Genomic DNA, 25,260 nt, shown 5'->3' on the forward strand with positions numbered 1-25,260 from the left:
AAGTCGTAAGGTATGATGAGACTCCATTTGATTGGAATGCACAGCATTGGAATGCACAGCATTGGAATGCACATCATTGAAATGCATAGATATAGTTGAAGGTGTGGTATTGGTATTAAAGTTGATTTTTGTTTATTCTTTCTTTCTCACTGTAATGAAACATGGACAATGATCATGGTATGTATGGAACATTTAATATAGTGTATTGACATATGTACATGTGGTGTGATTACAACATGCACATAACCCTGAAGATGGAGTATAGCACTCCGAAATGCATTGACGCATAACTACTCTTTGACTTTAGAATCAGTGTTTGCCTTTTGAACCATTCTGGCCTTGAAAAGCTGTGAATAAATTCATATTTTATATACAAATTAAGAATTATTGAGTCTATTACATCAAATAAGGATGCTACAGCACAATATACAACATTGGCACAAAGCATTAATATAAGAATGGAAGAAAAAGAATGCTGTTCAGATACACTAATAAAAATCGATTGTGCTCAATTTGATAGAGCTTGGTGAGAGCTTCAGGTATTACCAAGTGGTTACACCTGGTTGTTGGTTTGTTCAATAGTGTCCTGTGTACACTTAAATGTAATCATAAGGAGGAGGAAACAAATTTGTGACTCCACAGGCCGCCAGTGCAGGGTTCTTCTTTCCTCTGATACATGATCACATCTAAAGAGGCACATTACCACCCTCACGGCCTCTTTCTGGATCACTTGAAGTCTACTAGTTTCTGCTTTACTTATACCTGTCAAGAGGCTGCAGCAATAATCCAGTTTTGAGCCAATGATGGCTCTAGGTAGGATTTCTGAAGCACGGATGCGGCTGGTGTTTTCCCCACTGAACTGAAAGGTCTGTGCCTATGCAAATTTGACTTCAAGACCTTTGGCTGAGGACCTCTAGGAGGAGAAGGCCTGGTTTTCAGTTTAAATGCTAAGATATACAGAGAAGTAGATCGAAATTATGGGATTTACAGATAACACAGCCAGCTTCTGGCCAATCCGTAGAGTCGGAAATATGATAGAAATTGAGTTTCACCAGCCCTATAAAAGCTCAGGTCTATCTGAGAGGGACTGGCTTGCTGATCTTTCTTTGACTTTTCGACTCTTGGGACCTTTCTTTGGACTTTTGATTTGTCCGTTGACTTCCCCACTCTATTGCTGGAGGTAGTCTGCTTCTGGACTCTTACAGAGAATGAAAAGCACCTTATCCATTTAAATTTAATTGTGTTGGGAACAGCCTTCCTTAATCCTTTCCATTAAATGGTGGGGAGAGGGGAAGCTGTGTAGACCCTTAGCGCATTGAAGTTAAATCAATTAATTCCCGTAATTCCCGTAATTCCCATAGAGAAAATAATGGGATAAGTGTTGTTAGAGTTCAAAACTAACAAAGTTCATGCCCAGTGTGTTAGAGCTGATATAGACAATGAAGTATTTGGTTCACTCTACCTTTCTGAAACCCCTGTCTTCTGTATCAAAGTGGGGTGTCCATAATCCCAAAATAAGTAACCCCAAAATCCTGCTATTCAATTGACTGTATAGGGTGCAAAACGAAATTTCCCATTTATTTACTTGCATCCTAAAACAATTTTCCCAAAGCCCTGTATTTCCTCCAAATAAAAAGCCCGGAACAATTTTCCGATTGAGTTCCTTGCTTGACTTTGCCTTTCAGATAAAAAGCCCAAAATGATTTTCCCATTGAGTTCCTTTGTGACTTTCCCTTTCAGATAAAAAACCAAAACAATGTTGCTACTGTATCCCCACTCCCTGTATCTTGCCTTCAGATCAGAGGAGCCATATCTAATTGATGCCCGGAGGGTAGGGACTGCTGGGAGAAAGGAGTACTGTGCAAACTAAGCAATTATTGTGTGTTTTGTATGTTTCCTATTGGTTAATTTGCAAGAAATCTGATGTAAATTGTGACTGTCATCTCTGAATGTTACCTGTGTGTTGTAGGATCTGTAAGTTCATTACAAATATGTCAGGCAGTTGGTGCAAGAACTTTGAATTTGCGACCTTGTGTAGTGCCACAGCATTGGTGGGTGATCTCTTGGTTGCTAGTCTTCTTTGTCAAATCTTAAATAATCATATATATTTTTATATACACCGGTCTGGTTCCTAGCCCATTGGTGGTACAGAGGGTATTTGTTGAGGTGGTGAGAGACAGGTTGGAGGCCTCACTAATGTTGAATCTGTATAAGCGCGTTAGGTGTGTTTCACCTTTCTTGGGGGGAAAGGAACTCCCTGAGGTGAGAGTGACCACCTAATCTAGTGTGACAACGCTGGGGGCTCGTAGCCAGGGTTTGGTTGAGAGTCTTCACTTGTGACAGTGCAGTACAAGCAGACTATTCATTTGGGTGTAATTGCATTGCAGTGGATGGAAAGTTGTGTTGCGTTGTGAAGGTGTCATTCAGACCTGTACCCTGGGTTTCAGGGCAGTGTATAGATAAAACCGTGTTGATTTTGAGTTGTCATTGTGAGTGGAAACTAAGCAGGAACACGGTTGAGATTTTTGTCCTTGTATAGAGAGTAGGTGCAGAACATATTTCAGAATGAGCACCGTAGGATTCAATATGGCCAGGAAGCACCTCCTATCCAAATTGTTTATTAAAGTTGAATGGGTAGAACAAGAACATGAAATGTGGCAAGCCAGAATGATGCAGGACATTACCTATGCAAATGTTGACATGTGGCAGGATAATGGGCCCTGGCAAACCTTTACATGACTTAGACCAGCAAAGATGAGCAAATTAAAATGGCTCAGCTCACAGCATACATATATTTCCACATGCTGATCATGGAAGAAAGACACCATGATAGTGTGGCCTCTGTGCAAAACCTGGCTGAGCTTTTCAATGAAGCCCAGAAAGAGATGAAACAATCAGAATCAAATGCGCAACAGAGCCAAAACGTAGAAAATATTATTGAACAGCTAAAGAGGAGTTGAAAACACAGCAGCAAGAAAATGGAGAGCGAGGGGCTCAATTTTCTCCACTGCAAGAGGAGTATAAAGTTGAAAATCTCAGCGCAAGTCAACACAAATTAACAGTGCAGGTTCTTCACAATAGAGCCTGTTTAGAGGACATTTCAATCACTGGTAAAGCAACTGAAAGCTGAAAACAGCCTTATCAAGGGAGTTGATTCTCAGAGTCAGTTCGATTAGATGCACCAAGATCTGAACACCTTGAAACAGCAAAGAGTGCAGTTGGGGGAGGAAAATAACAAATTAAGTCACGAGAATAGTGCCCAGTTTCAGGAAGTGCATCAGTTAAGGGTGGATGTGGAGAAAGGTGAGTCATGTTCTCAGAAACTTGCTGACAGTAGGTTACAAAATACACAAGTAACTGAACATGTGAGGCAAGCAAAGATTGTCCTAGAGCAGGCAGCACAGGCCAAAATTGTGCAAGCGGCGGAGATTAGTCTCCTGAGAAAGAAGCACTCTGAATATGCGCAGACAATGCATGACTCACAGAAGGAAAACGAGACCCATTGTGAAGAGAACAAGGGACTCAGAGACCTATTTATGGCACAAAGTAAAGTGCTAGAAGCCACTCAAGCACTTGTGTCAGAATTAAAGACTCAGGTCTCTGCATACCACCATGAGATAGGGACTGTGAAAAATAAATGTGAGAGGGTAGAAGGTCAAATAGCCAAATATAAACAGGCTTTGAGGCACCATGGCCCATCAGGGTATGGAAAAGCACCCTCCGATTATGGAGTAATGACCTCCTTACCAGAGACCTCAAGCCGACTCACTACCTCATATGTACAGAGTGCAGCTGACTTCATGCATACCAATTCTCAAGAACAGGGAAACATTAGGCAGCTAGAGTCAACCAGGCCTAGTCCAACTGATCCAGAAAGCCAGTCCTTATCCGACATCGATGAGGGTTCAGGGTTACCAAGTAGAAGGGAAGGTGGCCGGATCAGTGGGCTCTGAGAATTTAAAAATACCCTTGCATGTACTTATGACCAGAAGGGCTCCTATGATAAAAAGATCAGGGAGTTGAACTGGCAGAAAATGAAGTTACAAAGGGACCCCCTTGTCCGCTTTGCATAAAGAGAAAGGCCAAAGTTTAGGCCTCAAAATAGTATTTTAAATACCTCTACACATCCAGGGAGGTGGGGGTAATTCTCCACCATCCATGGAAGGAGGGATGAAGACGATGAGTACTCTCCAGTGCAAAAAGGGGAGTACAAGGGAAATGACCCTAAGAGCCCACAGCACCACAGGAGAGAAGAGTCCAGACCCCGGAATTCTGGGAGGTATGCCCAGTCTCCTAGAGGTAGGGGGTGCCTAAACGACAAAGATTGGACCACCAACAGCAACAGCTCTGAGTCAGAGGGTGAGTGGACACAGCTGCAGTGGAAAAGAAAGTCTGCCAAACAGAAGAGAGGTCTTGTGAAAGACCCAATTCGACAGATAATGGCCATAAAGAGCTTTATAACACCCTAAAATAAGAACACCAAATATTTTGCATGACATCATTTGGTATTAGGAGTGATAGAAATTCCATGGAGTTTGTCAAATGGACATTCTCCCCTGAATACTCCAGCTTCGTTGCAGGGCTGGAGGACCAAGATCACCAAAAATGGACCACCTACAAGGCGGCCATATTAAAGCACATCTCCTTTCATAGGAACCTGCAGGAGGCCCGCAAAGTGGCATACAACCTGCAGTGTGGGTAAGACCAAGCGCCTAGAGAGTTTGTGCAGGAGCTGAAATCAGCATTTGCACAGACTTCTAGGTGGGTAAACACCAATAGCCGGGAGTTCATCAACACATATTTTCATGCGCTCCCTAAATACATAATAACCCAACAAGTAAGGGATTTCCATGAGTGTATGACCCTGGATTGGGTGATGGAACAGGCACCTTGGATTTATAAGGTACAAAAGCCCTCAAACAACCCTAAAAACGCCAAACCATCAAACACACCTGCGGCTGCCAAGTTAGCGGAGGTGAAAAATATTCCCCTGTTGGACTTGGAGACGGGGGGCCTAAAAATACTCCTCCCACCAATCAGCAGAATGAGAGACAGAGGAGACCCTCGGACCCAACCCTATCGGGTGGTAGCCAAGCAGGATACCAGAGCAAAACTCAATCAGACCCTGCCACCTACATCAGTCCAAGATACAAGGGTAACAGACCCATCCTGGGACACGTCTACATTCCCCCAGGACAGAAAGTGGGGCCCAACCAGGTAGGTACTGCCCTGGGAAACGTCCTTCAAAGCATCCCACCAAACTTCCCTTAGGAGGGAAGAAACACTCCGCCCCAACCTAAGTTTCTTTCCCAGATACCCTTCAAACCCCAATTTCCAGAATAATCCTCCTCTCTCGCCACACTTTCAGGACAATAGATTCCCCAATCTGGGAGAAGGGAGACCTAGAATGGAAGATTATCAGGGAAACTCCCAATACCCAAGCTACTCTGGGAGAACGACAGCTAACCTTTCCGGGAGCAGCAAAGGTATGAATCAAGACCTCCCTACCAACCAGAGAAAATTTCACAAAAACGGAGCGACAAGTCCAAAAACTAACTCAAGACCTGGGTTGCGTGTTGAGTACTCAGCAGAACCCTCAACTGGAAACTGCTGCCTAGAATAAATCGACGCCCGGGGTTGGGTGTTCCGGGGCAATGATGAGAAGAAAACTTCGACAACCAACAGATTCCAGAGAAGGGGGTCCGGGTGGAAGGGAGATGTGAAGCCCTGGAGAAAGCTTCCTTCCCCACCAGAAAAAAAACCCTGGAAACCTCTGAGCCTGAATATGAATCCCCTACCCCCGAAAAGCTGGAACCTAAAAATCAGAGGGTAAGTAGGAGAAATCGAAAGCCAAATACAACCCACTTTGTGGAGGAAGTCTGCATCATCCCTTTCGAAGGAGAAGAATCCCTGGAGGATTCAGGGAAGAAAACCTTTTCTTTCACAGATGGAGGGATCCCTCCCAAGGAAAAATGGGTCCCAAGAAACCCTGATTTTAACAAGGTAAGTATGGAAACCGACACAGAGCAAGAAGCTCTTCAACCCAAACAATGTCACCCAGAGGACACAGAAATCACAGAGGGGTCCTCCCCCCCAAATAGATTTGTGTAACTGTCTACAGGAAAAGGGGGACAGCAAAGAATCGGGGGTGGGGTAAAGAGGACTTCCCAATCCCACCTGTTTCTGGGTGCAACCAACTAAATTCAGGAACGGTGGGTCACCAAATTCCCCTCAAACCTCTTCCCGGATAACTCCAAAACTTTGATGGGAATGATATTTCTGTCAAAGGGACTGCAGATCAAAATTGTCCGTCATAGGGTGAAACACCTGGTGATAGTCGTCACTCCAGAGGGCACACATTGTCTATTGGGGAATGACCTCCTTTGGAGGTTGTCACCCCTGACTGACTGCGTGAACAAGGTCCTCTGGATTCAGACTAACTGGCCAATTAAATTAAAACAAAGCACAAATTATGTGAGCTTGAATGGCACATGATTGAAGAGCGGTCCGACAAAATGGAATTACATTTTAGGAACAATCAAGTCCCAGACATCATCGTAATCTCTGTAGGAGTACAAACTGGTGATGGGAACTCTTCTCATTTCCTGAAAATCAACCTTTCTCTCGTTTTAAGTGGCATTCCACACGTGAGGGAAATTCTATGAGGTTTTATAACAATCCACAATTAGAGAAAAACCCAAATCTCATGACAAAAGATGATGAAAGACCAACTCAAAGTTTGACCGACATCCAGATAAAGGGTGAACAAGCTGTTTTTCCCCATTCAGATAAATGAGATGGAAGAGCCTGTTCTCGCCAGAGTATGCCTGAATAACGGGAGAAGCTTCATCAGTGAAACATTATTCAGGAAGCTCCCAAAAGATCAGACCATTACTACATTTAAATTGTTTTGTAAGTGGAAAATGGGCCTGGAAACTCCAACTTCCAAATATCTCTTGCCTGGCAGGTGTATGCTAAAAAAATTCCATTGGCGACAAAAGCGCAGGAACAGGTTGATATTCTGTGGGCATGTTTGGCGGTTTCTTGTGGACTTCTCGGCAGCAATTTTTTTGCCCAAGTTAGGTCCGGAAGAGAAAGCACTTGCACCTTCCAGAGGACGAGTGAGATTACCCAGTATACTGGGCTACACTGTGCATCTTGGAGAAGCAGGAAATAAAGCTCTCCCCCTCTGTGAAGCGGAGCGAAGTGGAGGCAGGTGATGTTGGCTGGCATACACGGGCGGTAAGCAAGTGCGCAGGAGTGACCCCAGTGCTGATAATGTATTTCAGGAATAGATGGCAGAGTCAGTAGAAAAACCCAAAGCCCGCTCGGAGCGAAAACACGACAACAGGTAAGGCGCCAAGGCCTGGCCGCCTCCCACCTCCTGCTATTGAAATCTAAATGTGAAGGACCCAGTTATGGCTAATTATAAGGAAAACATTACAACCAGATGTCGGCACTCCAATGAATCATCGGGAGAGAAACCCCAAGAGGTGGAACGGCTGCCATGTGAACCAAGGTAATCATCGGGAACGAGAACCCAGGAGGCAGAACGGCCACAGTGTGAACCGAGGGAGTTGAGGGAAAGGGAATGGGGGCCATGGCTAAATACCCCTGTTGGGGCGGTGGAACAAGTGAACACATTACCCTCTATGAGGAGCTTGCGATAAACCCTGAATCATTAGAAAAGAGAATGCAGGAAACTGGGAAGTTGGACCTGGAAGTCCCAGGAGTCCCAGGAGACGCCGAAGGGACAAAAGAGCAGACACTCCTGACAGAGTTGAGAAACCATGGGGAATTGGTCCCAGAAGGAATTGTGCCCCTAGCAAAGGGAAGAAACGTGAGCCCAGAAGAGCAGAAGCTAAATGGAGTAATGGACAGAACGGAGAATCCAAAGAAGCATAATTACAATCTGACCATAGAGAATATGCCAGAAGTGGGAAGAGCGAGCTCCGACATGCAATTGGACGTTCTAGGGGGTGCCTACCCAAGAGATGGAGATAGCAAGCTATCCCCCAACTATAGAGCTAAGGAACTGTGACTTGGCAGCTCAGCTTGAAAGAGATCTATCAGACCTAACAGAAAAAAATCTCATTGCAAAAGAGAAAAAGTCTGTCCTCAATAAATGAGCGATTAGCCGCTCTGGACTACGAAATGTCATCCTCTGACAAGAGTATGGGAAACAGAGCTTTCAGCTCTGGTACATACCCCAGCAAGAATGAAGACCCCGGGAAACCACATCTTGGTTCAAGCCGGACGGCCCAATGAAAGCAGTAACTCAGTCACTCTATGGCAATCAAACCCTGAAAGACCCCAAAGAACGGGACTGAGGAGGAACAGAAGGGTTTGATGGAGGAGTCAAGGGCCAAGACAAACAGAAAGCTTACCCCGCTACGAACTGAAGAAGATCTATCAGAATGGGAAAATAGCTCATCTGGCAGCAGCTGCTCTACTCCTTCCATAAGGAATACACAGGAGGACCCCTACCATGAGTGCAGGGGGAAATGCAGGGAAAGAAGTCACAAGATGGAAGACCTTACCCATATTCAACAAATAGTGATGGCAGCCCTGAATATATCACTAGTTTTGTTCACCAAATTATATGAATCCATCAACAATTCAATACAAGATCAGGCCACTTTAATAGCAATGGCACATACTAAAATGACAGGAATGGAAGGTTTTGCTAAGAAGGTCGAAGAGAGGCTGAATAAAGAGGCTGGATCCTCAATTCAAGGGCAAAATCAACTATGTGATATGGCAAGAAAAGAATCAACTGACTAAACCATATTATTGGATGCCATAGTGGAAGATTGTAAATGGATGCAGAGCCAATGGAAAAGGGAGCAGGAAAGAAGAGCAGAAGGCCTGGTAATGAAGGGCCTGGAAGGGAGACATGTTGTGCTGAAAGGCCCACAGAATAGGACCTTGAAGACAGATCTTTTTTTTAGTATTTATTTTTTATTGATTGGTATGGTTGCATACAACCTTTCAATATTAATTACAAAACAAGTCAACATTTCTTCATAAAACAGAGGAAAAATGTTGGACCAACAGTATTAAAAGAAAGATAAGTAGGTAAGTTAAATCACATATTCTGTCTGGTTTCAATACCAACATGCTTGTAGAAAACATTGTAAATAACAATCAAATCAATGTGTATTTCAAATCAGGTTTTCGTCAAGAGCACGTGTAAGAATATTTAGTTTTCTAGTGACAGAGTAATCGATGAAGCAATCAAGGATTAACATATTAGTCAGTTCATTGTAAAACAAAATCACATATTGATCAGTTCATTGTAGAACAAAATTACTAGAACTAAGTCCTAGTTTAATTGGGTGCTAATGAGCTAGATGAAATGGTTCCAACTAGTTAAATATAACAGGCATATTGTGTTTAAATGGTTGTATTAGTCTCCAACTTTAGGGATTGTAAGAAATTCATTGCTGCAAAGATTACAATTTTGCGATCTCCTGTGAGAAGGCTGGTCCATAACATTTCGTGGCATAGGCATCTATAGGTCTTATATAGACATTCTAGATGAAGACGACTATTATGTTTATGTTTATTGAATTTATATAGCGCTTTAAGCCAAAGCGCTTTACAATATAACAACATATACAAAGTGAGAGAGCATATTTACAAACATGTAGTAGACGTCAGGGCAGGACAATATACCAGACAATGTATCAGAAGCTGTTATAATGTTTCTAATTCTGAAGAGACTCAACAAAATCTACAAGATCTGTCCGATTTAGCTATATTGTGTCTACATGCCGTGATTTCACATGTGGGCCACAGATTTAATCTGAAGCGTAGATACAATGTGCTATATATTGATGCAGATAACAGAATTAAGTACCTCTCCGGACAGTGCAGTGGTTTATCACCAAGGTTGTTTCTCATGAAGTCAGGATAATGCATGCACTGTTGACGAGTGATATGATATGATATGATATTTTATTTGTATCGCGCTCGCACACAGGTGTTTCAGAGCTGACTAGGCAAGGGAGGGGAAACAGAGGAGAACACAAAACAACAATGATCTTACTAGGCCCAGTGACATTGCGAAATCACAAGTGCATGGGAGTGGTGATCCAGTCTAGATGCCACAACTTTTTTTTAGTCCTACCAGGATTTTGTTGTTAGTAACTCTACAGAAAGGCCACCGCTGTCCTCATGTTTATAACATGTTCTTTCCATGGTGCAATGTTCTTGTCCAAAGGTTGATTTAAGTAAAGGGCAAAGGTAGATAGTAGAGAGCCTTCGGCAGCATTTGTGATGCATTTTCTATATAGATTAAACCTTTTCCAAGCATAGCACTTAAGGAAAGAAGACCAAACTCTTGTCAAACTATACACATGGGTTGACTATTTGGCAGAGGCAATATTTTTTTTCTCCAAAACTGGCCCTCAAGCTTTGTCAAGTAAGAAGAATCTTGGTAGGTCCTAGTCTCTGATTTGGAGACAAATCTCTTTAGAGAAGACCTTAATCAAAGAATACCTGGAGATCCAGCAAGGATCATGGCCCGGCGAGAGAGAAATGCAACAAAAGTGCCCAATTCAGAAACTCAACCAGGACCTGACCAAAGCCTGACTTAGAAAGGCAAGGAGGTAACAGAAAGTCACAGAGAACCACAAGATTTAATCCGTCTCTGAGACCTGCCAAAGTGACCTAATAGAAACAAGGGAAAGGGAAGAAGAGGATGAGGAGTGTAATAATTTAGGCTGCTCAGAGTGTGCCAAAATTGAAAGAAAAGTGAATCGAATAGCAGCAGACCTGTGCCTGCGGCAGACTATGGTTCCCAATGAGAAGGATAAACCAAGCCTGCCAACAGCAAAATACCCGGCCTTTAAAATATTGGTAGAAAAAATAATGGCATTAGAAGTAGTGCAGAAGGAAGAGTCTCGCCATACGAATAAGGTAAAAACAAAAGTGAAGAATATTTTGGTGGGCGACCAAAATATAAATAGAGGGAACATCAAAAAGAAAGACAACAACCCCAAATTTGAAAATAAAGACAACAAAGTACGCCTGGAGAGAATCATATCAGGATCAAATGCCCCAATTTTAAATCGTGTGAATGCAATGAAGATCCTGCAACACATTCCAACACTGGGATATGTATCCACAGATGACATACGAGTAGTAGAGTTTGTGAAGGAGAACAGAATGGACTGGGTTATACTCCATCTCAAAACCCATCTTATTAAAGACACGTTACTGGAGTCCAGTGACAAACTCTTGCCTCTGGGCTACGAACTAAGCAACCATAAGCCAAACGAGTAACTAGTACTCTTAAGGTGTGAGCTAAATGAGTATGAGAAGTGCAATGAGTAAGAAAACATTTACAGATCAAGCAGGATGAAGGGAGTAGCTAGAAGAGATGAGCAGGAAAAGACAGACATACTGAGAAGGAGGAAGGCAGTGGCAGGAAGTGAAAGTGAGGCACACCCTCTGGACAAGCCATCAATAATAAATTGGCTGAGCGAGGAGCAGAAGACACAAAAAAATGTGGACCAACAATTCCAGCAAAAACGCTTAAAGCCACTAAAATGTACCACTGGAAATTCAACTGGAAAAAAGTAAACCATGAAATCCACGAGAACTCAGCAACAAGAAATGGAGGAATCAAAATATTGGGATTGGTTAGCTGGGGTATTAGGAAACTCCAAACAACTGTACATGCATATGAAGGAGAAGGACACAGGCCTCCGCATTGGCTCATGGAATACAAGGGGCTTTAGATCCTTGTTTTCATAAAATTCTGGAAACCTGGCACAATTTGACATACTCTGCTTTCAAGAGACCTGGATGAGAACCAAACCCTCATGTGAAGGCTTTGAGACACATCTGAACCTAGCGGTAAAAGGAAGGATGGGAAGACCTTACTCAGGCCTGCTGACTATGACTAAGGTGGACAGAGGGTTGAAGGTAGAGAGGATACTGAGCCCTAATCCAATTTTTCAGATAGTTAAAATGAGCAGAGGGACGGAGGAGGGGAAAATCCAAATACTGTTGAAAAACACATATTGGTGTGTAAATATGTGCCAGGATAAAGTTTTTATAAAATCAATAATGAGCCAGGTCGATGAGGCCATGATTGAAAGTAAAAATCTTCTTTTTAATAATCAACTGCTGGACAAAGATGGCAAACCGCAAATAGAGGCGCTCCTAGAGAAAAGAGCCTGAATGTGGGTGACGGAGACTGAGTCCTGGAACTTTTCAATGCTAAACAGTCAGACAAACGGCGATTGACCAGGAGCCGGTAACTGGGGAAGAGGAGCATATATAACTTTTGTAGACTACTGCTTTGTCTCTGGAAATATTACTACTCTAGTAGAGAAATTCGAAATAATGAAACAAAGCTTAAGTGATCATGATCTTCTAGCTATCACGCTAAAGATGCCGACCCATATGAAGGAGAGGAATCAAATGGTATTGGTTGAAGTAAACTGGGGCAAAAATAGGCTCAAAATAAAACAATCAGAGATCCCAAGAATTGCCTCGTAGTACGAACAGTGCACAAAGGAAAATCCAACCAAGGTTGAACATGCATGTATATTGAAAGAGTTCGAAGAGAAGAGATAAAGGAGGTAAAATAACTATGATACCAAAAAATGCATTTGATCACGATCTAGTGACAGCAAGAAAAGAATTCAGGGCCAACGTCAGAAGGTTAAAGAGGGAGAAAGGGACTGTTATGAAAGAGAAGATAAGGAAATAAAAACAGACATACTGAAATCGTAAGGTCGCAAGTGGAGGCAGAAAAAATGCTGACAGTAATCTGTACCAATAATACAAAATATCTGTGGGGCCTCATTAATGATGGAGGGAATTTCAGACCGGCACACAGGATGGGTCGACCATTATACAACGCTATTTACCAAGAGTAGCGAGCCAAGAGCAAAAAGCGAAGTGACGAGAGAGAAGAGATGGTTCATTGAATTTCATGTCCACGATGCAAGATAGATGGTTGGTAAGCTCACCTCATCAAGGGCAGCGGGCCCTGACAATCTTTCAAATCAGGTTCTAAAGGGGAATTGGAATGCATGGGGAGATCTAGTGGCAAATTTGTGCAGATTAAACTAGTGCCAACATTGTGGCGCAAGCTATAGTGGTGCCTATCTTCAAGAATGGCGACTGAGGCGACCCGAAGAACTACCGCCTTATCGCCCTTCTGGAATCAGTGGGGAAACTTTTTGCGTCAGTTTTACTAACAGATCTTAATGCATAGGTTATAAAAGCAGGTCGAATAGGCCCTAGGCAGATATGTTTGATAAGTCGGGGATTGGGACCTCGCTGAACCTGATTATATTGAACCTGCTAAAACAGAGGGCTCTGGATACAAAGAGCAGAATCTACCTGGCCTTCATCGATCTGGAGCAAGCGTTTGATGGGGTAAATCGAGAGCGCCTGCGGGCCAATCCTATGGAGTGGAAATGCCCTCCGGATCTGTTAGAGGCAATAAAATCTCTGTACGCTGATACATCAATCCAAATGAGATTATCAACAGAAGTGATCCTGTCAATGAAAATAAAGACTGTGGATTAAAACAGGGATGTACTCTGGTTCCCCTGTTGTTCAGCCTGTACATGTCGGATCTGAAGGAATCTCAAAAAAGAATTTGAGCTTTTCGACCTAAGACAAACTAGATAGAGATACCTTGGATACTGTACGTGAACGATTTGGTCGTCATCAACCAAACACCCATCACTCTGCAGTGGCCATTAAATGCCTTTAACAGCTACCTAAAAGAAAACAAAATGAAGATCAATGTAGGGAATTCCAAAATCCTGACAATGACATCAGTGCTAAGAAAACAGAAGGAAACCTTCATGTGGAGAGTGGAAAATCAGAAAGTGGAAACAGTCTATACTATGGCATATTTAGGTATAGTAGTAAACAAAAATCTGAATGAAAAAGGCCAATACCACATGTTAAGAGACAAACTGGTAAAATGAATAAGCCAGGGGAAAGCTCTGCTCAGAAGATACGGAAGCTTCTCAACCCTCCCACTCCTGGCTTTCTACAAACAAAAGCCCTCCTAAGTATGCCTTAGAAGGTGTGGGGAGTATTAGAGGGGGTCTTTTGGCGGAAGACCTTGAGACTCCCTAACTCACTGCCAGGCTATGCTATCAGATGCGAACTGCAAGTACAATATCTAACATCAATTGTATTGTGGAAAACAATATGTCTGTACAGGAAATGTCTGGTCGAGAGCAGCCCTATCCCGTTTTCCATCTTAGATTCTACAGAGGATGTACAGGACAAGAGTCTGGCACGCTGGAAGATGAATTGTAAGACTCACCTTGAAAGCTGCAACATTCAACCGGACCTACTCATATCAAATCCAAGTAAGGTAAAAAAAAAGCTCCAAAGCCTTGACTGGAAAGAAACGCTGTAAGCCAGGCGTAATGATAAATTGAGGCCCACTTTAAATTTGGAGCAGAGAGGGCTAAATCAACCAACATGCTACCTTCAAAAATGTCCATCAGCCCACTACAGAGACCTTTTGATGAGATGCCAGCTGAACATCCTGGCGACCAGGGATGTACATCTTTCCAGGAAACAAATATTGAAGTTGAATTCGTATTGTAGATACTGTGGAGATACCAGTGAGGTTGAAACACTCTACCACCTAATGACATTGGCCCTCATTACGACCCTGGCGGAAAGCGAAAAACGATGGCGGAAATGCAATACCGCCATTGAATAGCGCTCGGTGCGACTATGACCCGTCACCGTAAAGTACGATGCCATTAGCGACACCGTAGTGAACGCCAACGCTAACTGCACCAAGTACGCGCGCGCGCGCCATGCCAAACCGTAATTAGCACCATGGCGCAAGGGTACGCGAATTCCGACCCTAGCGGACATGTACCTAACGCCATCAAGCACGGCGGAAAGTACCATTCCGCCATGGTGAGAAGTACGGCATCGCGAATCAACCGTAAACGGCCCCACTGAGTGCCTGTACACCGCTCCCTGGCCACATAGTACAACTCCCCGTAGGTGCAACGAAGTCACAATGCAACCAGTGAAATGTACAAGTCACCCATGCATGCCAACGAACAAAAGAATCACAAGAGGGGCCAATGGGAGCTGCAGGGCACAGATGGCACGAATACAGAAGCTATACCAATGGACATGACCTTAGTCTCCCACCAAGAAACGCACGCAAACACAGGCAGCATAATTCCGATAATCACATCATTCCACCAATCCACCTGGCTGACCGGCATCTGTTACACAAAACCTAATCCCCCGCCCCTGAGCATGACATCATCCAAACAGTCATATTGGCAGCCCTCACCCCTGACCTCACTGGGCTTCGTAGGCAAACGCGCCCAGCACAGTACCACGCAACTATACTCCGAAGCTGGAACCCAATGCAGATCTCCTCACAATACATCGCTCCCCAAATAGGAATATGCCACATCACTTGCAAAGAAGAACGCTACACGGCCCATATCAGAATAGAAATTTAATGCACAACAAATTCACCAAGCCCATACAGCCATTAGGCCATGAACTCCAAAACACATTTCACCATTGTGGGCTGCATCCGCAAGAAATGACCAGCTACTTCTTGTGTGACACCCTGTTCCTTCATGGTACACAGGGGCTACATTCTCGTACGAAAAGGCAACATGGAAGCGCCTAGAACCGCAGGGCCGTCCCAATAGGGAGGCACTAGTCCAGCTGAAAGGCCGAAATGTTGCTCCGAGCCACTAGTACTGCGTAAGGGCATGTGGCCCATTGGCGATCGTCCCATAAGATCGTAATGCTGCTCCACTGATTAACACGAAGCAGCAGGTGTCGGGAGTAAAACCCATCTGCAGGAGTGGCATACAGATGGCAGTGGCAAAAGGGGAGGAGATACCTGTCAACCAAAAGAAAAGAAAAAGAATAGAATGGCCATCAGAACTACATTCGAACAAGTCACTTCAATGATCACACTAGATCCACAGCCATATGCATGCTAGCCCACTCCAAAGGATCATCACCACCCCAAAACCACTTGCGACTCATAACTATCCATATCGAGGTGAAAACACCATCACAAACGAGTGTACCTGTGCATGCGTCTGTGAAAACAGAATCCATCAGATGGGATTGGTAACGTGCATGGACACAAGTGTCTGAAGGCGCGTCGAGACAGGGAGGGCTCAACAAGGCCAGATAGACGATGGTCCCACTATGGCAGCCCTGCATCACATAGCGCAGGGGAGGCGGACAGATTCCAAGAAGCCCTGTACATGGCAAACACCGTATCAAATCATCTGCCCATGCATCCATTCATCATTCCCTCATCCCGTAATGATAACGCCTGTTTCCATACTCACATAACATGTGAGAATTCCATTGAGTCTGTGCGTTATGCAGCCTGCAAAATCCACTGTGCCCCAGCCCGTAATTCCAGTGTTGTGAAGTAACATGTATTTGGGAACGTCCGGCCTCATCATCCACTTCGCTATTGCGCATCCCAAACTATTCATATCAATCATTGCATCCTCGCCATGGCCCCTGTCCCAAGGACACTGAACAATAGAACGTTATATTTGCAGTCAGACCTGTGGGCATCTCCTCGCCGCTAGCTGAAGACCGAAAGCGCCGCCCTTCGAATTCCTCATTTGCAACATCACGTCGAAAAGGCATCTGTGGCCGCTTGAAATCACAAATTAATCCATCTAGTGCGGCTGTGTGTGAAAATGGCAACTGCCTTCACCCACAAATGGGACGCCCCGCCCGTCGGTGCAACTCGGTACAGTGATGCATGAGGGCCCACCGTTACTCGAGTACTACGTTCCACTGACCCTTCACAAGTCTGTTCGCGACTGCAAAGAATGCATGTGAAACAATGGGACCATAGCCGAATGAACATATCAACCAATGTTACACGGCCATCGGGTACTAATACATGATTGTAATAGCAAGATGCCATTCCTCGGATTGCAGCGTTGTGTGCGGGACGTGCTCGCCCAAAGGGGAGAGCAGCTTGCACAGGTGGAATGAATCACCACAGGTGGAGGCCATACAGCCTGAAAACACATAAATTGCACGCCCAGTCTCCTCCCACAACCACTCCGAAATGCTACCGGCAGGACTCGCGATGTTGGCCCTGGGGGACCTGATAGCACTGCAAGTACTCCAACTCCAAGAAGAAGACGAACACCAACTACAACCGGCCGCACGGAGGAGACGCAGGAGGAGGAGGAGGGCAAGGCAGGGCCAGCAAGGGCTGCCAGCACAGCCACTACCACCACGCAGGCAGCCCGCAATCCCACGCCTCCGAGCACATCCGTTCAACCTCACTGATGAGCAGATCCACACCCTCTACCGTTTGGACCGGGACACCATAGCCGCCATTGTGGACATGACACAGGCTGACCTTGTCAGCATGATAGATAGCCCAACCGCCATCCCACCCCTACTGAAGGTGGTGTCTGTACTACACTTCCTGGCCACAGGCACCTACCAGCACACAGTCGGACAGTTGCATGGCATTTCTCAGCCACTGTTCTCACGGACACTATTGCAAGTGCTCGATGCCCTCCTGCAGCACGCAGACGACTACATCTCTCTACCACGCTCGGAGCAGGAAATGACCAACACAAAAGTGGGATTCCATGCACTTGGCGGCATACCGGGTTGCATTGGTGCCATCGACTGCACCCATGTGGAATTGGTCGTCCCACATGCCATGGAGGCCCAGTACCGCAACCGAAAACAATTTCATTCACTGAATGTACAAATGGTGTGTGACTCCAACAGGATCATTAAACATTGTTGTGCCCGATTCCCTGGATCAACCCATGATTCTATGGTCTTGAGGAACTCTACAATACCACGCTACATGGAGCGACACGCAGGGAACAGATCCTGGCTACTCGGTGAGTCTCATTTCATGCATGATGATGTGGGGTATGTGATGCGGCAATGACCTGGCAGGAAGGGGGGGGGGGTGCGTACGTAGCAATGGCATTCCACATAATTCGTTTATCGTCCACATACAGGTGATGCCGGATATCCACTGAAGAGATGGCTCCTCACACCAGTCCGGAACCCACGGGACCAGCATGAGGAGGACTACAACCATGCCCACTCACGTACCCGTGTAGTCATTGAACAGGCATTCGGCCTACTGAAGACTCGTTTCCGGTGCCTCAGCAGGTCTGGCGGGGCACTCCTGTACCGCCATGAGAAGGTTGCAAAGATGGTGATGGCATGTGTCATGCTCCACAACATGTGCGTACGTAGAAATGTGCCCATGCCCCCTGACGCAGAACAGCAAGCACCTGAAGATGGTCATGATGAGGGTGGGGATGTGGCAGCACCTCAAGGAGTCTGCGAGGCACAGGAGGGCCGTGAAATTCGTCAGCATCTCATAGATGCATGCTTCTAGCACTCACGCCTGGTGGCTGATACATGGACACGGGACTCGTGGCACTGTGTGTGTCTGGTACATGCACAATATGGACTGTATGCCTATGATGGCCTAGTACACAAAGATCATTGTCCACACATCTCATTGTTTGATCGTGCATTGTTTATGGCATATGTGATATCATGTGGAACACCCTATCGACCCGCCACCCAAGTGAGCCCAACACACCCCCTCCACCCTCCCACCTCCCCCCCGAACACCAGTGTCCAAAGATGCTCATTGTCAGTGGGCAGTCGCTATTGCAAGCCCCCTCTGCGGGTATCAGGGGCACCCCTGCCTGTGGAGCGCAGGTTCCTCCCAGATCTACGTTGGGGGCTGCCCTGGACGGAACTTGCAACGGATGATGTCTCTGCCTGCTCACGTCCATGCATGTCCCTAAGGGTTTGTGAGAGCTCAGTGAGCACACGGCGCACTGCGGCAAGTTCGGCACATACGTCTTTGGACGTCGCATGCAGTTCCCCCCTCAGGCTCTCGGTGCTTCTCTCCATTTGGACTCTCAGGCTCTCGGTGCTACTCTCGATTTGTGCCCTAAGTGTCTCAGTTGATGTTTCTATGTCTGCCTTAGTGCCCCCACATCCATCGGCATGGTCCTTGAGGAGCGTGGCCAGTTGCTGCTGTTGCACGATTAACTGGTCGAGGGACTGTTGCCTCTGCTGGGCCACGGCCATTTGCGGTGGTGTCACAGAGGGGCTGTTCGCCTCATGTTGCCCTGCCACAGGGCTTGTGGGGGATGGCCAGTCGTCGTCTTGTGGGTGCCCCTGCGTGGTATCCTCATGGTGTACGGGATGGAACAGACAGGGGGATTGGGACAGGTCATGGATGGATCTGACTTCGACATCCCCGTCTTCTGTGTCGGAGCATGCTGCCATTAATGGGGTGTCACCTATGGTGCTGCTGCCACCAGAGGCAGTGCCTTCTGTGGCATCCATTGGGGGGACCTGTGGTGGTGCTGTTGTGGGCATGCTGGCTGCTGGGGTGCCTGTTGATGTTCCTTCCTGTGTGCTGCCACTTGATGTGTGCTGCTGCCGTGTCTTGATGCGTGCAGCTGAGGTGGAGGGTCTTTGGCCGTCGGTCTTGGCCCTCTTTGCAGGTGTGCTGGTAGGGGTGTCCTGGAGCTCGTCGTTTGGATCGGACCCTGTGGTGGAGTAAAGGAGGGCGAGCGTTATTAATGGGTCTGTGGGAATTGGAATGGCAATGTATCACATGCATTGGGGTGGTACCTGAGGGTGATTTGGGTCGGGGCCTTGGAGGTGCTTTCATTTGTGTGTGGAGTGAGGGTGCAGTTGTTTGGCAGCCTGCAGTTAGGGTGTGCCTGCTGCACGTGTAGTGGGTGTTTTTGGGGTTTTTAATTATTTATGTATTTATTGTGGTTTTAAAGTGCGCTATCAGGCCAATGTGTGTGGACGTTCTCCTGGCCATGTGTTGCTGTTGCGCTATGTGGACACATGTGAGTCACATGATTGGACATTGTGGATTTGGCATGGTTTTATTTGGGCCACCTACCTGATTCTCCGGATGTCTGCACTCCTTTCTCCATCCCTCCGACTCCCTCTATGCTCTCCATTCCAATGGTGGAGGCACAGATTTCTTCCCAGGGGGTCAACTTGATGGGTGATTCCGACCCTCCCCCGGTGGCTGTGGCAATGTTGCGGTTGGCAGAAAGTATGCTACGGACGCGTATCCGCAGGTCGTCCCACCGCTTCCTGCATTGCTGTGGGTTGCGGGGTGCGGTCCCCACCGCACTTACCCGCTGTGCCACCAGGGCCCATATGGCCTTCTTGTTCGCAAGTGCCGTCCTGGTCATTTGCGTGGAGAAGACGGCGGCGGCATTCTCCTGGAGGGTCTCTGTGAGTACGGTGAGTTCCTCACGGGAGAAGTGGACCTGCCGCTTGCGGTCGCACACTTTCTTCGCTACTTTTCCCATTTTTCTTGGTTTCACTAGGGTGGATGACGGGTTGGGATGTGTCTCAGGGTGGTGTTTTTAGTGGTTGTGTGTATTTTGTGGTTTTATAGGTGTACGGGGTGTTGTTTCCCATTCCGGGCCCATGTTTTTACTTCCGTTTCCGTATATTTACGGTTGCCGTACTTTCCGGTTGGCGCTCACTGAGGTGTCCGCTATGATGGGTGGCGGTATTGCACCTAGGGCGCCGTACGGCGGCGGTGTGGGCCGTTTTGGGGTCATTTCCGCCATCGCGGACTTTGCACTTCCGCCATGGCGTGGTGCTCGTGCCCGATGGGTCGGAATGGGCCGCACTTTGCTCCATCGTGCAATGGCGGAAACGCTATTTACGCTGTGGCGGTCCGGTCAGTCACTTTCCGCCAGGGTCGTAATGAGGGCCATTGTCTAATGCCCTGACAGAGGCAAGAATGAGTTTCTTCGGGCCCCATGTTAAACAAACACTCTCAGTGATGGCAGAAGAATGGTGGCACAGGGTCTTGATGGGGGACAAGGTTGGTCTGGTACTGGCTGCTATGAAGTGTGTGGAACATTTATTGAAAGAAAAGAACTACATAACTAATTGATTAATTAACTCATTAACTGAGCAATATATTTATTATGGAAAGAAGAGGAATATTTTATCTGGCGAGCACCTGAGGAGCACCTGAGGACATGAGAGATTGCCTTTTCCTTTTAAAAGTGATTAAAATTGGAACATCGTTAAAGGTTTCAACTGTAAATAATCAATAAAACTAATAGTTGGGTTGTGAGCGATGTCCCCTCCAGTTTTTATTTAGGCAGTGACATTCTCAATCGATTCGCAATTAATTTGTACATAATTAATAACAAAGCCTGGCCCGACTGGGGGGTATCCCCATGGGCTTTAATAACACTGCCAAAGCATTCCCGTCAGCTCAATTGCTGCCATATGCGGTTGAAGTTCAAGTGAGAGAAGAAGTTACCATCCCAGGACAGATGCGACAATTTACAATTCCCCTAAAAATTAAGTGAGGACAGAACCTCAAAAATAAGGATGCCTATATAAATTTTAATTATTATCTCCAACAGCATGGTTTGTATTTACAACCGACACCCCTAATCAACCTAGAACATGACACCATTCGAAAATTGGTGGATAACAGTGCCCCTTGAAGTATCACTTTGGGTGCAGACACCTTTATTGGAGTGGTGGTTGATGCCCAACATTATTCTATTGATTTAGGTAATGAGATCATTGGACCAATTCCAAATGACTGCTTCCATATCGACGACTGTATCCCTCCAGAGGAGATTATCACCAGGCAGGGGGAGGGGAATTTCTTAGTGTACTCTTTCTGCCCATATGATGTGGAAGAGGTGACCTGTGACATTAGGAAGGATGAGGTGGTATTCCGAGTCAACAGTGACTACCTCCAATCCTTGGAACCTCATGTCCAGGCTGTTAGGAAAGATTTCGTAATTGTGGGTAATTTTCCTTCCATGTGGCAACCCCTAAACTTTTTGCTGTTGTTTTTCACCATGATCTAGACTTTGCCAGAGAAGTGCAGCCTTCTGCCACACTCCTCTGGGCTTTCGCTCCATTCTTACGGGGAAACTGACATGCCCTTAAGACAGTCAGTACCGGGAAACGCTGTTTTCCGTAGTTTCTTTATCATGTTGCGGCTTTCGTGCAACATGACACAGGAGGGCACTGTAAGCTAAGTTACTGCTCTCATGGGTCTCTAGCCTTCTACAGGCCCTAGATACTCTTTTTGGATTGTAACTGATCGGTGCAAGTGAATCACGGATGGGAATGGTGGCAGCGATCGTTTCTTGTGTTTTGAGCTCCTTTTGGCGTTTTAAGCGCGTTTCTCGTGCTTAGCCCAAAATGGTGGCCTGGCTCCCAAAATGGCCAGACCACGAGGCTCCTTTGTCCTGTCCGCTGACCGTCTTGCTCCCTTCACCTTCCCCAGGTCGAGCCGACCCGGGGCCTTCCTTATTTGGGCATGTACTTTCCTGCAAAACAAAGATGCTTTCGTGGGCTTCTACAGGCCTTATGTGTGCCTCCAGGATGTGGGCTGGGATGTCTGGTCCCAATACACATCCTGGGTGCCAGAGAGTCTAGGGTGGTGTGAATGCCTGGGACCACTGTGGTCTGTGATAGGTCCACGTATGGTGTGAGTGTTGATGAGCGGATCTCCCATTGGGTCCCCTCCGTTTTGGCGCGCAGGGAACCGTGGATAAAAGGGGGCTGGAAACGCCACTACCATGTCGATCTCCTGAGTTCTCACGAACAAAGGAATACAGGAGCCAAGTATCCTGCAACCACGAGGCTGAACCGAGGAATCGCTGGTGACCCTGTACTGGTACTTCGACCCTTGGAATAGCAGGAACAGCTATTCTCGGCATCTTCACCATCTCCTGCACGTAAGCCTTCGGAAGTGTCTTGGGGCCATCCAGCAGACTGACCAGCCTACCCAGGAGTCTTGCTCTGTAACCGCCGCCAGGTTGGGTTGTATTTCTAGTCCTTGTCACTCTTACACGATTCATACACTTGGCGTTCCCAGGTCTGAAGTGAGTAGTGTACATTTGGCTGAGATACACACGGCCGCTCCGTTGCCCTGCTGTGGTAACAAACTGTGCGGGATCACTTTGTTTGGGACATCTTTAACTCAACTCTGCTGCTGCAGAATCTACACGACGACGAGAAGTCCCCTGCTCTCCTGAACCTGCCAGCACTGAAACTGACGCGGAGAAGCCTGGGTCTGCTTGCATCGGGGACCGGTGCGTAGCAAAGCTCGGAACTGGTCGCCCTCCTGCAGGAGCCCATAGCTTTTCCCTGCTGTGTCAAACAGCACGCCTTTCCGTACTCGCGCTCTGCTTCTGCCCACAGTGGAGGCTGCGCTTGAGTCGTTGAACTCTGTTCTTCTTCATTTGTGCACCAAACTGAACTGCCTGATTCCCTCGAAGAGATTCCCCTTTTTGCCCGTTGGCACCAGCGTGTGCAGTTACTTTTGAGCACAAGGCTCCACTCTTCGTAGGGCTTGGACTTCCTTTTAGTTAGGTGCCTCTGAAGGCGGACTGGGTCTAATCATTATTTTGCACTGCCTGTTTTCCTCCCCTTCTAGGTGGACTACACATTTCGTGCATCTAATGCTTTAGACTCGTTTGTATTTGTATATATATTGTATTGGTTTGGTATGTGTTGGTTTACTAGAGTTGTATTGTGATTTCTCGCTACGGTCATTGTTTTAAAGGCCTTGGAATAAATGTGTATATATTTTTAATATAACACCTGTTTGGAGTAGTTTGTAAGTGTCCTTGCTTTGTGTGCTCATTGCGGGCTTTCAGTCACCCTCACCCCTCTTGAGACCTAGTCTTGACCGCTGCGATCACTACCCTGATTGGTCCGGCTTGTCCAGAGGTTACCCTGTTCCAAGTAATTAGGTTGGCCTTCTGAACTTCTGCGCCGCCAGGACAGAGTTCAGAAATCCGTCTTAACACAGGCCAACACCATAACAAGAGATTTCTCCACCAAACTGGAGGATACCGCCGAAATTGCCAAGCCAAGTTCTTTACAGGCTTTAAGCAGGTGGTCGAAGAACTTATCAATCTCGCTGATGCCTGCGAGACAGAGGAGCAAAAACAGAAGTTGAAACAGGTGTTTCTGTATTTGCAGGATATCTCTGCAGTGGATTCATATGATTGTGGATGCACAGGGATACATTCAACCACCATACACATGGACCGCGAGATGGCTCCAGTATTTGTGAAGCAATACCATTTAAACTCTCACGTCTATGGAGTCACTCACAGAGATTATTAAAAACGTAGAATCCCGTGGGGTAATTCGTCCGATCCACAGTACCTTTAACAACCAGTACTGGAAATACTCAAACCCAATGGCCAATGGAGACTTGGCACAGACCTAAGGGAGTTCAATAAACGGGTGCACATTTCAAGATGTCCCCTTCCATACATTGATCAGGGACTGGCCGAGATCTAAGGGTTAAAGGTGTATACCAACATGGACCTACCCAACAGTTACTGGACAGTACCTGTGAGTAGGCAAGACCAGTACAAGTTTGCCTTTACCTTCAGGGGGCAGCAATACATGTGGACCTGAACCCCCTTTGGATACATAAACTCTGGCAACAAATTTAACATCTTCCTACATAAGGCCAGGCCCGATTTGAGCAAAAGGGAAAACCTGGCCTATGTGGATGATATCTTAATCAAGAACTCAACTGTGGAGGAACACATAGCTGAAATATGCTACGTTCTGACCCAGTTGCAGAAAGCCAGAGCCAAAATGTCCTTTCAGAAGGCACAGTGGTGTAAGACCCAAGTGAACCTCTTAGGGCACGAAATCACCCCTGATGGTCTCAGTCCCCAGGCGAAAAGGTGGAAGCATTATTGAAATTGAAAGACCCTACTACTCTGCGAGAACTGAGAAGTCTTCTTGGACTCAATAAATGTAGCAGAAAGTTCATTAAGATGTGTTAACATTTGCTCTCAAACCTTGATTCTAACATTCCCACTGTCCTCATCCTACTCAATCTCTCTTCTGCCTTCGACACGGTCAACAATAGCATCCTGCTCAAATATCTCTGTGACAACCTGGCCATCACGATCAGTCTCTGGCCTGGCTGACCTCTTTCCTCTCTGATTGACCCCCCAGGTCCAACTTGGTCCTTCCTTTCATCTATTTCTCTCTCTACCTGCAGCGTTCCCCGGGGGTCCAGCTGGCCACCTCTTCTCCTTCTCTCATCTCCGACTGCCTATTTCCCATTCAGGTCGGTGTTCCGCCAATCATCCCTGCCTGAATGTCAGCAAGACTGAGATCCTCCTCATGAGCACACCTTCAGCCTCCTTTCCTGTCATTCTCTGG

This window comes from Ambystoma mexicanum, chromosome 6p, assembly GCF_040938575.1.
Source record: "Ambystoma mexicanum isolate Mex_15411 chromosome 6p, UKY_AmexF1_1, whole genome shotgun sequence".
Taxonomy (NCBI): domain Eukaryota; kingdom Metazoa; phylum Chordata; class Amphibia; order Caudata; family Ambystomatidae; genus Ambystoma; species Ambystoma mexicanum.